At 52.4% G+C, this 15,499-nt stretch overlaps 2 long non-coding RNA genes across 2 annotated transcripts; both read right to left on the minus strand.

Annotated features, from left to right (window-relative positions):
- Window positions 1–1,154: 1,154 nt before the first annotated feature.
- On the minus strand, window positions 1,155–11,577 carry LOC135364692 (uncharacterized). Its single transcript, XR_010412141.1, has 4 exons — window positions 10,999–11,577; window positions 10,196–10,334; window positions 9,244–9,453; window positions 1,155–6,458 (listed from the first exon to the last, which is right to left on the minus strand). It is a non-coding gene; the product is annotated as an uncharacterized LOC135364692 (long non-coding RNA).
- A 321-nt stretch (window positions 11,578–11,898) lies between these two features.
- On the minus strand, window positions 11,899–15,415 carry LOC135364693 (uncharacterized). Its single transcript, XR_010412142.1, has 2 exons — window positions 15,324–15,415; window positions 11,899–15,064 (listed from the first exon to the last, which is right to left on the minus strand). It is a non-coding gene; the product is annotated as an uncharacterized LOC135364693 (long non-coding RNA).
- Window positions 15,416–15,499: the final 84 nt, after the last annotated feature.

Here is a 15,499-nt window from a genome sequence, read left to right on the forward strand (position 1 = left end):
AAGCAGAACGAGACACCCAGTGGGTCTGACTGCAGAGTTCAGCCCCTCTCCGCACCATGAGGAGCTCTGGGGACAAGGGCGGGTCCAGGCCACCAAGTGGGAGCCTGGTTCACATGGGGCCACCTGCAGGGGACCCCCTTCCCCCACCAGAGCCTGGAAACAGCAGGAACCACACGGAAAGGTCACAGGCAGATAAGAAGGGAAGGTCCCCTTCCCCAGCCCCACCCCCTCCGCCGATGGTGCCACGGCTCAGCTGTCCCTCCTGCGGGGGCCACGGGAGGCTGTCCTGGCCCCTCACTCACTCACGCCCTCCTCAGCCTGGGAGCTGGGGACACAAGCAGCCTGGGGGGTGTGGAGGGGGTGCACACAGGGTCTGAGATTGTAGACACAGCTCCGGGGACAGAGCAGGACTCTGGAAAGTGAGACTCTGAGCTACTGATGATCTCAGCCTCGGCCCCCAGAGCAGGGCAAAGAACTGCCTTTCCTAAGAGAGGGTTGAGGGTGGTTTCCCCGTCCTGGGGAATTTGAGGGCATCCCCAACAGGGCCTAGTACCCTTTCTCTCCCTCAACCCTTCACAACTCTGGAGACATCAGGATGTTGGTACCAGCAAGCCCCTTGCTGCCCACCTGCCTCCTTCACACCTGCCTCCAGGGCCCCCAGCCACACCCACACCGGAGTGCCCCCCACCCAGGAGGAGGCGGACCTGGTGCATCAGGGTCTGGGAGGGGAACCAGCTACACCACAGGGAGTCCATAACTGTGGGACCCAGAACACAATGTCCCTCATGCTCCGCCCCTCCCCAGCCCTGTGCCAGAGTCTCTCCCTCTGTCCTCACCTCCTCACCCCTCCAGCCCTCTCCCCCCACCCGCCACCCCTGCCACAGGCCCTCCCTCAGCCCCACTGCACCCCTTTTCCCCCTTGGGTCCTCCATCCACTTTGCATCCCCCACCCCGCCCCTCCTCCCATTGAATCCTGGCCACGTGTACCGGTCTCTCCCAGCCTGAGCAGCTACAGGCATGCAGAATTGAAAAAGAAGGTTTTTTTCTGATAAGAATAATCCATGTTGATTATATAAAATTCATTAAACGTAGAAAATGAAAAGTCACTGTTATGACGCATCACAAAGCTAATCACCACCAGCTTTACTGAGGTCTCATTGACATGGGGCATAGGTAATTTAAGGGGTACAGCAGGTTGGTTTGATGTACGTGTCCCTGCTTGCATGATCCCCGCAGGAGCCCAGATAACAGCCCCAGCCCTCCGTGCTGGTCCTCACTTCTGGTGCGAGGACATCTGGCATCCACCCACAGATTCCGTCTAGAACACGGTCACGTGAGCTGTAGTCGGCAAGCCGAGCCTCTGCCCCGGACTTACCCCCTCGGAGCCCTGCAAGCGTGTGTCTTTGGCAGGCTCTCCCCACTCCCCGTCACCCCCAGCGCTGACAACCCCGCTCTACGCTGTTTCTAGGAGTCCAGCTTTTTTCGTTATTTGAATTCCAGTGAGTTAACATGCAGGGTGACACTGTTTCAGGCGTTCGATGCCGTGATTCCGCATGGCCAGGCAGCACCCGGTGCCCATCACGAGTGGCTCCAGCTTTTCTAGATTGCTCACCTAAGTGAGAACATGGAGGATTCGTTTTTCTCTGTCTGACTTCGTTCACCCAGCGTATGGCCCTCAGAGTCCAGCCATGTTGTCCCAAGGGGGCAGTTTCCTTCCTTCTATGGCCGGATAGTGCTCCAGGGGATGCATACGCCACATCTAGGTCTGCTGGCCCCTCGTGGACACCGAGGCGTTCCCACGTCTTGGCTCTTGTCACTCCTGCGGCAGTGAGCACGGGGAGGGGCAGACTCGCCCACGTCGTGATTCCAGTGCCCGCATCAACGCCCAGGCGCCGAATGTGGGGTCATGCGGTGGTTGTGTTTTCAGTGCCCGGAGGAAGCGCCGCACTGTTTTCCACGCTGGCTGCACCAGTTTGCGTTCCCGCCAACACTCTGTCCCTTGCCCTTTGGTAGCAGCCAGCCCGACAGACGCTGGTTTGGACTTGCGTTTCCCTGGTGATCAGCCATGTTGACATCTTCCATGTACCTGCCCACCGTCGGGTGTCTTCTTTTAAAAACCGTCTACTCGGGTCCTCTGCCCAAGCTTTAGGCAGTCCTGAGCATCCACGTTTAGCTCCTCTGTGTAGGTCCTTCTGACCATTTTAAAATAACGACGAGAAAAGGTACCTTTTTAGATAAAGTACTGGTCTCCAGTGTGTCGGTATGAGATGGTCCACTGCGGTATACAAAGAAAATACAAGAGTGTCTATTCGTATTTTCATCTTGATCAGGAAAAAACCCCGCTTTGAACATGCAATAGAATGTCCCTGGCTCTCGGGCTTGGTGTGTTTGTCAGACGGCCACGTGTGGGCGAACTGAGCCTCGAGGGCCCTGCCCCTCACTGGGTCAAGTCCAGACTCTTGCTGTTTGGGAGCATGGATGTCACTGAGCTGAGCGGGCCGAGTTGTTGAAAAGATCTCCTCCCAGCGTTCACAGACCGCAGACGGCACACACAAGACAAAGAACAAGAAAACCCTGAGCTGGCCCCTGTCCCGCGCCTGGCAGACTTCTGCATCTGCACAGGATGAGGCCTCACAGATGACCCGATTAAATCAGACAAGAAGCTGACCCCAGATTCCCGCGTGTTTAGGTCACCAGGGTGAGATCTCTCTGACTAGCCCCCCTCTGTGTTTCTAACAGACATGGAGGTTTGTTGTAAACTTTAAAGTAGAGGAATAACGTAAACCGTCTTAATTTCCCTAGCTTCTAGATGTCCCCGCCCTGAATTTTTTAAGTCAAACGTGCAAAGTAGTCAAGAAGGCCGTATGCACTCTGGCTTGGCCATACTGCTGGGTTAGGGCTCTCACTCTAAATGCCTTTGCAGCCTTGAGGGATGAGCTAATGTATGAAGTCGTCTCCAGCTGCAAGGTGTTACAATAGGGTTTCTTTCATGGACGTGGATATCTCGTAATTGCATAGGTTTTTTTATTTTATTTTATTTTATTTTTAAAGATTTTATTTATTTATTTGACAGAGAGAGACACAGCGAGAGCAGGAACACAAGCAGGGGGAGTGGGAGAGGGAGAAGCAGGCTTCCCGCTGAGCAGGGAGCCCGATGCGGGACTTGATCCCGGGGCTCCAGGATCATGACCTGAGCCGAAGGCAGACGCTTAACGACTGAGCCACCCAGGCGCCCCTCGTAATTGCATAGGTTTTAATGTTTGGCATCTGCTTTAAAATGTATGGGTCACAAATTAATAAATACTCTGTTGTGAGATTGCCTGCTTAAGGTCTTTTAACTTATTTTTTGTATCCGGCCATACAACCGATGGACCACTAACATAGACTTTCTTTGCCTCTCTACCTCCCAATGATTCTGAAGGTAAACATCCTGTTTTCAATTTTACTAGCACTTTCCTGTAAATAATAAAGAAGACTTTAAACCTACTTTGTCCCTAGTCAAGCCAGGAGCAGACAGCTATTTCCATTCCTAGTTCAGTGAGAATGGAGCACATTTGCTCTCTCTCCTACTTCTCAGTTTTTGTTTATATAATTTGGGGTTTTAAACACAACTTAAAAGTCTTGACTCTCAGTGACTCCATGTCTCCTTTTCCAGGAATTTAGAAATATTTGAATTACGTGCTGCTCCTCTGGCAGCGTAGGAGGAATGTGCTCAAGCAGAGCCCAGCTCAAGTTCTGCTATGAGAAAGAGGTTGAGGGTCAGGGTCTTGCCGACGGAGATGGGGCTCGGATCAGGAAAACCTCAGGAAAGGGGAAGCTAGGGACCTTTAGACCGCCTACATTATTCCTCTATTTTAAGACAAGGTTCCCACCAATATCTGTGTCCGTGAGGAATACAGAAGTCCCCCTTTCTCCCCAGGAGACACGCTCCTAGACCCCCAGTGACGCCTGAAAGCACAGAGAGTACCGAACCCTATAGACACTATGTGTTTTCCTGTACACACAGACCTGTGATAACGATTAATTTACAGATTAGGCACAGTTCAAGATTAACAATAGTACTAATAAAAATAGAACAGTCCTAACAATGTGCTGTATAAAAGCTATGTGGATGTGGTCTCTCTCTCAAAATATCTTCCTGTTCTGCACCCACCCTCCTCCTTCATATGAGGATGTGAGGTGATAAAATGTCCGTGTGATGAGGGATGCGAGGGCAGGGCTGTCGGCACTGAGACGTAGCATTAGGCTACTCCTGACCCTCTGAGCGTGCGTCAGGAGGAGGATCATCTACTTCCTGACTGTGGTTGACCACGGAACATGAAACCACGAACAGCAGTGGCTCCTGTATACTGGCTGCCGGTGACAGATGCAATCATGGTGACCTAGACAAACCATGGGCTTGTTTTTCTCTTGTGTTCAGGACAAATCTGCAGGCAAACAGTTCAGGGTAGGAATGATAACTCTATGAGGCATTGAGGCCCCGGGCTTCTTGTATTTTTCTGTTCCTTAGTGTGTGGCGTCCATCCTCAAGGTCACAAAGTGGCTGCTGTGACTCTAGCCATCAGGTCCAGACGCCACAAAGGAGAAAAGAGGGGAAGGGTGAGAGGGCTTTCCTCAAGTTCCATCCGATGAATTCTTGCTTGTATTTCAGTAGCCCTCCTTGTCCTACAAAGGTCTGGGACATGTCACTTTCATAACTGACATAATTACCACCAAATACGTAGTTAGAAATGGAAAGACTAGACAGCAGAAAGGCCATTAGCAGTTCCAGCCATAGCATCCGCAAACATGTCTCTTAGAGCATCGATGAGGCTTTGCTCCTGCTGCAATATATTCCAGCAGGTAGAATTTCAAGCTCAAAGGGCACAGTACGTTTACGACATCATACACTGTCCCTCGTTCCGACACTGTCACACCCACCAACGGTGTAGGCGAGTCCCCATTTTCCACAGCCTCGCCGGGGCTGGACCTCATTCTCCTGATTGTCAGGTTGAGAGATGAAGATGGCATTGGTTTCACTTCTTATTTTCCCGATCACTGCTAAGGAAAATCTGTGTCCTGAGATGGCCGACCGAGCCAGCGAGCGAGTCCAGCCCCTGCCCCGGGGCTCTTCCGGGTTCTTCTCCCTGCCCCGCTTCGCGCACGTGCCTAAAGTGCCAAGTAGGCAGAAGTAGAAGTGTATAAATTGCCCCCTTTGTGCTCGGGGCTCAGACCTTTGGAGACCACTCTCCTCTGAGCCCGCCGGCGTTCAATACACCTCCTGTCCTCCAAGAGCTCCGGGTGCCGCTTCGTTCTTCCGTCGGGCGATCCAGCCCAGGTTCCATAACATCACTAGTGAACTCGAGCATCTTCTTACAGGTCAGCTTGTTGGCTTTGAGGAAAAGGAATTTGTCCAGGGAAAAGACTCTTCCATTCTCTCCGATCCCTGCCGTCCCTCACCCCCATCCGAACGGTCCACACTGGACTTGGCTTGCGGAGAGTATTCAGAACCGGAGACGAGTGAGACGCTGAGTGAGCCGAAGCAGACAGCTCCTGTGACATGGAGTCTGAGGGACAAATCGAGTTTTCTTCCGGACAGAGTACAATTCAAACCAAGAAAGTCCAAGGGGGTTGCTTGCTAGTCACGAGGGCTGCGGGAGGAGAGAGACAGAGAAGCGGTTGTTCAGAATGTTCTGGGAAGTCGCCACTTCAATTTCCGTACAGCGTTCTCGGTGAGGGGCCCTGTCTGGGCTCGTGTCGCAGGGGGAGGGGTGGCCATGGCTCAGAGGAGGAGGACCATCAGCGCAGTCCCCGCTGAAGGCGAGGCTGATTCCTGCTGCGGCTGACTCACCCAGCCTGAACGGGGAGACGCCTTCTGGGCGCCCACCCGACATAAAACCCCATGCACCACCGATGGATGACACACTTGTCACTGAAAACCCAGCGACCCGGAGTTCATCTGCTCCAGCAGCTCTTGGAATGCAATCCGTATGGAACCAGATGGGAACGTCATTAAACGCGGCCTGAATCTCACTTTCACAGCCCCGTGATGAACACGCCAACCTCAGGCTTCAGTAACACCTGAGGTCTGCGTCCTCCTAGTTCCCTCCTTGCCTTCTCCATTAGGAACCCCGACAGGGTTTCAGATCTGGCCCCTTGGCATCCCTCCAGAATGCTCCACTTGAGTGAATCGCCTGGCTAGCCGGTGACTCCATCCGGCATCTGGAGGCTTCCCTAAGGGGGCTGCCCGCGCAGCCTGACCACCTGTTCGGCACCCCTCACTGTGCACCTCCTAACCAAGACATTCTCTCCCAACGAGTGACCTCCCTCAAAGGGGAGTCCAGGCTCTCCGCTCCGAATGCTCGTCCCGTATCCTCCTCTGGCCGGTCTGCCTCCTCAACCTCTGGAATCTTGGTGAATAACATCTTCTGTGTCTCATCACATCTTCTTGGAGGAGTCCTTGTAGCTCCCTGCACAATCTGTCCCCCGAGGTGGGAAAGGAGAAGACAAACCACAACAGTCAGTTGTGATACAGGCTGCCCTGTCCTGTGGGATCTCACACTCTGTCCTTTTTCTAATAGTGGGGGTACAACTCTTCTCTGGGGCACTTGCAACCGTCCCGTCCCTGTAGCTTTGTGGTCCCTTAAGGCTCTGGCCCTCTCCTCACGGGCACCAGTTCACCAAACACGGGTTTACCTGTCCCGCCCAGCAGGCACGTGCAGTGACCCACTGGACCCTCTGGAAAGAGGCTCCTGCCTCCCTCTCATCCTCCTACCCGGCTCCTCCCTGCCTGGTCCCTCTCCCGCCTGCCCCAGGGGCTGCTGGCTGCTCCCAGGGCTGGAGAGTTGACCCAGACATCCTGTTCATGGCTCTCCTTCCTGGAATGCCGCACCCACCCCGAATATCGGGGAATCTCCTACTCCTCCCTCGAGACAAGGTTTCCCCATTAGTATGCCAATACTAAGAATATTCTTAGTAAATACTGCATTGCCTAGAAAGGGTTACAGAGGCATCGAAGCCAGAATGCGCAGCCGGAGGTGCTGGGGTTCGAGCGGGGACGTGTGTTGCTCTTGTTGGATCAAATCTGGCCACATTTGGGCTTTAGAGCTGGTCTGCTCACACGGCCTGCCTGCCGCAGGTCAGAGCCCACCCTGGTATCACTCCCTGCCCACTGGAAGAGAGCATCCTTTTCTAGGCGTCCTTCCTCTTTCAAGGGAGCAGAAAAGTTTATCTACTAAGGTCTTTTACCTCTCCGTCTAAAACTACTCATCACTCTGACACCCCCTCATGTCCTGGCTTTCATTCCTGGATTCCCTAGGGTGGGGTTTGCTGATGGAGCCGGTTCTAACAATACCCTTTCTTGCCTTACCTTGAAACAAGCCAGTAGGACTTTCTGCTTCCCAGGATCCAGGCAGCACTTTGGTTTGCCTGAATCTATACCACATATAGCAGGACGGCTAGGTACTAAGGGCAGGTGCTCATAACTGTGACAATTCCTTGTCCCATCCCACATGCATGAGGATTAATTAGTGGCCATTGCATGTGACAGTGCTCCCTACACATCTAGGCTGAGGCCCCTTCCATGGTGGAGGTGGACGCTCTTTGCCCCCAACCCGGAGGGCGGCTTTGCACAAATCTAGCTTTAGGGGCTCAACATCCCTGCTTTGCCTCCCAGTCCTTGATCCTGACTGATGTCCCCCACCCAACACAGTCGCTGGTGAATTGCCACCATCCCTGCTTCCTCCTCAAACGTGCTGCATGGAGAACAGTAATTTGGAGGCCCATCTGGTGAAGCCGAGGCCTCCCCTGTGAGACTTCCTTGAGGATTCTCCCACACTGCTATGCAACTTTCTGTCACTCTCTAGTAAATACATCTCTCCAATCCCAACACGTCTGCGGAGCCCTCTCCCTCCCTGTGGCTGATGTGTGCTCAGAAGCCTCACATGCAGGTCTCAGCGAACCAAACAGCTGTGGGAATCCCACCAGGCATGGACTTCACAGAGAAAGAGGCATCGGCAGCTTTAAACCCAGACCTGGTCTCTAATAGCGGACTTTGCAGACCTTCTCTACCTGTCCCTTGTCTGCCTCCAAACCACACTGTGGCCTGCTTTTGGGTGTTGGTCCTGCACTTCTGCAAAGTCTGCTGCTCCCGGGAGCCCGTGTCCTCCAGCAGGAAGCGGGGCCAGACCCGGCCTGGTGGCGGGTCCCCTGGCAGCAGCAGGCAGGCTTCAGGAGACTCTGTGCATCGAGTGGAGCAGGGAGGAGGCCACCCTCAGCCTGGGTTGGCCACAGGCCTCCTTTCTCTCCCAGGAAGGTTTCTGATTTCTCAAGGACCTGTGGCTCCATCGGATTAACACCAATGTCCAGCTCACAGCTTCATGAGTGGCTTTTTGGAATGTACTTGTTCAAGTATGCTCACAGGACAAGATTTCCAGGTAGGAGAGTTGAACCTGTTTTACTTAGCACTTAACCACATGTAGACATATGCTGTGTGGATCTCCGTTTGTCTTCTCCGCCTGTCTCCATCAGGGTTAGAGGTGGTCTTGGTAGCAGGACCAGGTGCATCGGGATGGTAAGGGGCCTGCTCATGCAACTTAGTTGTGTCCCCAGGTCCTGCTGGAGCCTATGTTTGTATATAACTTCCACCTGATAATGGAAGGTAACTAGACATGACTGATGGTATGATTTCATGGACCAGAAAATGCATGGCTGAAGACAGTCGGCAGGGGAACATGGTCATTCGGTATGTCCCATGCTCTGCTACTAAGTGTCTACTAGAGTCCAGTGTCAAGTCTATTCTATATGGGATAAGAGTTACTTTCCAAAGAAGATGTGCTTAGTATCAGAGGCTCTATCAGGCCCCTATGAGCAATTAAATACCACTTCAACACCTGTGGGGCTCCAGGACCATAAGAATCAAGAGCAGAGCTACTTACATTGTAACCTGCACCAGCTAGGAGTCTTCTTTGGCTCTTCCAAGCTGGTTGTTGAGTGGATTACTGGTAAATATAGTGATATAGCACACCCAGTGGTCATAAATCTGGCTCCAGAAACACAAACATGCTTAGGAAGCATGGTGTCTCTTTCCTCATGACCGAGCATACAGGAGAGACTAAATTGTTTTTAAATTTGAAGGAATATGTTGTTGTTTCCCCAAATGATTGGACTCCCTATGAACTAGACTATGATGTCAGGACCCTTGATTTTCTTGGGATTTATAATCCATTTCTGGTGCTTCTCTGTGTGCGGGGACATCTGGTGTACCTGCTACTTCCTTCTCACTTGGTCCCATTGACGTGATGGAATCCCTGATGGGAGATCAGCATGAGGGCAGACGGAGTGAGACATGATCCTAGCAGCTATGACCACAGCACAGCTGAGTTCCCATGGCTGGATGCACACTGAGCGAGTCTGACACAGGAGACCCTGGAGCTTCTCTTGGCAGAACCACGTGGGCAGCTCTGAGTAGGTCATCTGCAGGGACAAAGACATTACTTCACATGGTCTGATGTGGGGGCTTGGGTGGGTTCGGCTAGCAGCCTAGATGTGGGACAGATAATTTCTGAGCAAATGTTTCTCATCTCCCACCAACAATTACTGAACAGCTACCGAGAAGCAGCTCTGTCCGAGTCACAGGTGATGGGGCAGAGAACAAGGTGAAGCTTCTGCCCTCAGGCTGCCTGCAGACTAGTGAGGGAGAAAATACACTGAAACTAAGGACGCCCGTGAGCACGAACTGCATTTGTGAGCAGCACAGGGAGCAGCTGAGAACGGGAAGCAAGAAGAGGAGAGACCGTTCCTTTCACAAGCTCTATCTGCTCACTTTTGCCAAAGAAATCAGGAAAGCAGGAACTCTACAGTCTTGGAGAGTCTCCCCTGGAAGACAGTCGACCAGGACCCAGGGTCTGGTCTATCCCACTAATGGCCCCGAATGTGGAAATTTGGATGGCAGCGAGATGGCAGAGAGACTAGAGGGGCTAGACACACCTGGGTCCCTCTCCACTCCAGCTGGATGGGGATGCAGTAGAAGGAACGAGATCCACTCAGAGATTTATGGACATCTCCGGTCCCATCCACCTGGATTTTGTCTTCTGCATCATGGAGCCACTCAGTTTCCCTTCCCACAACCCTCTAACGTGGACAGTTGGGGCTGGATCACTCGGAGACCACGTGTCCAGTGCCTTCTCAGGGACTTGGCAACTCCAGTGTCCCCTACCTCTGGCTGTGCGGCAAATGAAGAGCCATGCTGCAGCTGGACCACGGCCACTGGGCACATGCGTGTCAGTGTCTATCAACCTTTCTCTCCTTTCCAGCCGGCCTTTTACTGTTGTAAACAGCATTTTCTTCAGAAACTTCTACAAGGAAAATCTGCTCTGATGAGCAGCACTGATTTCATGTGTTACCTTCTTGTCCCGAGAACCTCAGCAGGGGCTGGAAGGACAAGACCTGTCCAGGCATCACTGCTCAGTTCCTTCCCCACATTTGTCCACCCTCTTTATCCAGGTCTGGGTGTGATGTTCATGCACCTGCTGAGGTCCCCTTGGGACAGAAGGTCCCCTGTGAGTTCCCTCAGGCTGGTGGACCCCTGTGACAACAAGGGAAGTATGACACTCACTGGGACTGTCAGTGAGACTGGGAGAATATGTAGGAAGAAAAGAGGGTGAGTGAGAAGACCTCAGGAAAATTAGCTGATGGCAAAACCAAAGCCCAGTGTAGAGAGCAGAGTGATGGGATTTGTGTGGGGTCGTTCAGTGTGTGTGCTCGGATGGGGTAGGAACAGGAAGAGGCAGAGGAAGGTCAATGAGCACCTCAGATGGGAGAGCAGATAGGCAAGTGGACACAGGACTGAAGGGCCCAGGTCACTCTGGAACCACAGTTCCCAGTCTGGCCTGATAGAGCTGGGTTAGCAGGAAAAAGATAGGAAAAGATGTGCTGTGGATAGTACTCAGGATTCTCCAGGAAAGCAGAATTATAGGATGCTTATAAATCCAGAGAGATGTACTGTAAAGAATGGCTCACATTATTATAGAGCCTGGTGAGTCTAGAGCCTGCAGGGCGGGTGAGCCAGGCTGAGAAGCAGGGAAGATCTGCTGCTGGGTTTCAAGTCCAGGGTCGTCAGGAGGAGACACAAGGAAGAGTCAGTGCTATAGTTCTAGTCCAATGGCCATCTGCTGTAGAATTCTTTCTTGCTCAGGGGAGGTCAGTCGTTGCTCCTGCTCAGCCTTCAACTGATTGGAGGGGCCCACCCACATTGTGGAGGGCAGTCTGCTTTACTCAAAGTTCATCCATTTAAGTGTATCTCATCCAAAGTCTCCTCCTAGAAACATCCAGAATAATACTTGACCACAACTCTTGGCACTGCGGCCCAGCCAAATTGATTCATGAAATGAATGATGACACCACACAAACACTAATTCAAAGACAGCTCGAAGGTTCAGTTAACATGAGAGAGAGCAGACTTCAGAGCAAGGAGAATTTCCAGGGATGAAAAATAGTACAGAATAACGAAAGGTCAACTCAGCAGGAAACGAGAAGTATCTTAGGTTTGTGTGCACCTAACAGCAGAGCACCAAACACATGAAGCAGAAACTGACAGGATAGAAATATGAATAATAATAATGAATCCAGTGTCCCAGTCAGAGAGCAGAGCGGAGCTAGCGGATGGAAAATCAGCAAGAATACAGACAATAAACACCACCATGAGCCCATTCCACCTCATTGATATTTAGAGAACATTCAACCCCAACAGCAGACTACACATTCCTTTCAAGTGCACATGGGAACCTCCCCAAGATTACATCCTGTCCTGGGTCATAACACAAAGCTTGACAATGTTAAAGATTTAAAATAATGTATTTCTCTGACCATAGTAGAATTAGAGTAGCATTTTAAAAAATATTTTATTTATTTATTAGAGAGAGAGAGAGAGAGAGAGCATGAGCATTGGGGAGGGGGAAGCAGAGAACTGCTGAGCAGGGAGTCTGACCCAAAGCTCGATCCCAGGACCCTGGGATCACGACCTCAGCCGAAGGCCAATGTTGAACCCACTGAGCCACCCAGATGCCCCTGGAGTAGAATTTATAAACAGAAAAATAACAGGAAAATTTGCAAACATGCAGAAATTAAACATCCACTCCTTAATAACCCATGAGTTAAAGAGGAAATCTTGAGGGAAATTTTAAATATTTGAAGTGAATGGTAATGAAAAACACAAGATATCAAAATGTGTGACAAGAAGCTAACCCAGGGCTTATATGGTAATATATATAATGAGAAGCAGATATTACAAAAGAAGAAATGCTCAAATTAATAATTTAAGCATTTACCTCATGAATCTAGAAAAGTAAGAGCAAAATAAACCCAGAGCAAGTGGAAAAAGGATATAGGAAAGACAAGAGCAGAGATAATGAAACTGATAAATCTAATAAAGCATATTTAAAAAATTCCCTACCGTTAATAGCACACTTCGTGGTGAAAAACTAGCTTTTCCCTTAATATTGGGAAGGAGGCAAGGCTGTTTGTTCTCAGCACTGCTATTCCACATTCTCCTGGAAGTCTGGTCAGTGCAATAAGACAAGAAAAGGAAATAATATATAGATTGAAAAGGAGAAAGAAATCATCTGTGTTTGTTATAGACATTGTTTATATGTTTGTGTGCACAGAAAATCTCAAGGAATCCACACAAAATTCCTAGGACTAGTGAGTTCACCAAGACTGCAGGATATAAGGCCAACAGGGAGGGAAGGCCCCCGTCATTACACTCGTTAGGACTTGAACACAGATTTAGAAGTTTGTGCTGCGGGTCGTGGGGAGAACCCTGAGGCTCTTGAGTGGTCTGCAGACATGGAGAGGCATCTAGTCCAGCTCCACAGAAAGGGTGAGAGGGTGGGACAGGGCATGGGAGCCAGGGAGCCCCGTGAGGCTCTGTGGGGGGTACCGTGGGCTCGTGTTCTCACCTCCAGCCCTCACCCCCCACTGTCCGGTCTAGACTGAGAATAGGAATCATGTCAAACATCTGTCACCGACCGTGTGCAGTGTGACTAATGCCAACAACACCCACCACCTGCTGGAGTTACCGCATCCCAGTGTCCGGGAAATGGTTTTTCCCTGCTGCCCACCCACCAGCAAGGGTGAGCTGTAGGGACCCTGGAGGGAAAGGAGCTGAGCTCGGAAATGGACTGCACGATTCAGAGACACGGCCCTGCTCTGCCAGCTGTCCAGACGATGACAGTGTTCTCAGACACTTAGAGTCCTCCTTCATATTGTGATCTGCATGTTTGTGGGACAGACCTAGTTCTGACCCGCACATAGCTGCCTGGCTGGAGGCTGGTGCGTGTGTGTGTGTGTGCGTGTGCGTGTGTGTTACCGTGCAGACGCTGAGGTTTTAGGGATGATAAGCTTCTCTGCTTTCCTCTGATCTCAGGGGATCGACCCGTTTCCACTGGAGCTGGAGAGGAAGGGACAATTGAGACCCACTTTTGTCTTGCTTGAATTACTAATTAGGGCAAACCGCAGGCTGCTTCGTCACCTGGGGGAATGGCGGTAGAGCATGGAAGGAGAGAAAATGTGTCCCATACCGAGAGGTGACCCTATAGTATTTTTCTTGGGCTCAGGTGAACTGCTCCCACCTCTCCTACAAACAACATGTGCACATTTATTGTCTGATTACAGGAAATTGCTTCTGTTTTCCTTCCTGTGGGAGAGGAGTTCCTGCTCTTTCTCACCAGGTCCTGGTATTACAGAAAGGGAAGTAGGGTCTGTGACCGCAGGAGGAGAGGGTGGAGGAGGGCACAGGGGCAGGGATGTGGCCGATGGGGCTGGAGGGCAGGGGTGGGGCTGAGCAGAGGGCGTGGGGCGGGGAGGCAGCCCTGGGCATCAGCGGTGTGAGTGGTCACTGAATTCCTGGAGCAGGGGCCCCAGAGAGAGAAAGACACTAGGAGATGGGAAGGGTCCTGCCCAGACCCTCGGAAGTGCCACCGTGTGAATGAAGAGAAGCCCTGGAGGGACGGCTGAGGAGTCTGGGAGGGTGGCAGGTGGGCCAGGGGGTCCAGGAGAGTGGCCGTCAGGGACCCGAGGGCAGAGGGCGTTGGCGAAGGAAAGGGGCATCAATGGTGTCACGTGGGGGCCACCTCCTGGCTCTCTAGGGGTCCCCATAAGGTGAGGTCAAGGTGGGGGCTCAGGTATGGAGCAGGGGCAGCACGGAGACAAGCTGAGGGCTGCAGGGAAGGAGCCAGCAGGGTCACGGGGACGAGCCAGAGACAGGAATGCAGGAGAGGACAGGTCCCCAGGGAAGGGCCTTGAAGTGCAGGGAAAAGTCCTCACTGAGCCCAGAGGAGCTCAGCGTCCTCCATGGGGACAGGAGAGAGGGACACAGGTGTCTACCAATGCAGTCAGTTAACACTAACTGTCAGGAACTAGAACTTCTGCTTTTTCCTGAGCAACAGGAGGCTGGGCCATTGGCCAACAGGACAGGACAGAAGGAGGTTTGCCACTACAGGGGACAGCCGAGGGCTGGAGAGACGGGCCCTGGAGCACGTTCCCTGGGCTGAGTCCTGACTCCGGGGCTCCCGGCTGTGCAGCCTGGAGAGTCAGCCTTTCTGGCTCCTTCTACTGATCTGTAAAGTGGGCACAACGATCCCCACCTCACAGACAGTCCACGAGGACCCGGTGCGTTAGGAGCGGGCAGAATGGTCAGAGAGTGCGTGTCACCGGGCCAGCACTCAGCCAGCGCTGACGATTACGGATTCACGTCGTCTGTGAACAGCTCTCAGCACATGACTGATGCTGGCTGGTGTCCAAGATTGGTTGAGGCAGGATATTGGGTCTCACGGGGAACTTGTGCAGAACAATTTAGCATAGAAATAGCTGATAGTTGGATCCACGCAGTCCCTGCTCAGAGCAGTGAGAGGGGGAAAAGGCAGGACCAGAGCTTCGGGCATCAGGTTCACAAGACAGATGTCCCCGGAGGGCGGGATTCTCCTGCTTCCTCTGGTTAAATCATGCTCATGGCCTGGCCTTGCCTGCGGACCTCACTGTAGACGGTAGTGAGAGAGGTCTCCTCTTCTAGATGTGGTGCACCCCTACCCTGGAATGCAGACAGAGGGTTCCTGAGGGACACAGACAGCCCAGAGGGACCCACACAGACCCAGTGCTGCTGACAAGACCTGCCCCAGCGCCCAGCACTGCATGGATCCCAGGAGAATTTTCTTAGTTAATACTGCCTTGTCTGGAAAGGGTTACGGAGGCATCGAGGCCAGAACGTGTAGATGACTGGGATTGACAGGCACACACCCAGGCACAGAGGGACTTGGGAGAACCCAGGCTGCCTCATCTCCCAGCCTCACCTTGTCCCTGTTGTCTCCAGCCTCCTGCTGGCTCAGCTCTGCATAGTGGATGCCACCATCCGGGTCCCCGTGCTCCTTCTGCGATCCTGCACCTGAGTCATACACAGATGGAGCTTGAGTCTGAGCCTGGCCACCTGGACCCTCCCCGACTCTATGACCCCCACGGCCAAGGCCAC

This window comes from Mirounga angustirostris, unplaced genomic scaffold, assembly GCF_029215605.1.
Source record: "Mirounga angustirostris isolate CCGP_5_RB_7025 unplaced genomic scaffold, mMirAng1.0.hap1 SCAF_6, whole genome shotgun sequence".
Taxonomy (NCBI): domain Eukaryota; kingdom Metazoa; phylum Chordata; class Mammalia; order Carnivora; family Phocidae; genus Mirounga; species Mirounga angustirostris.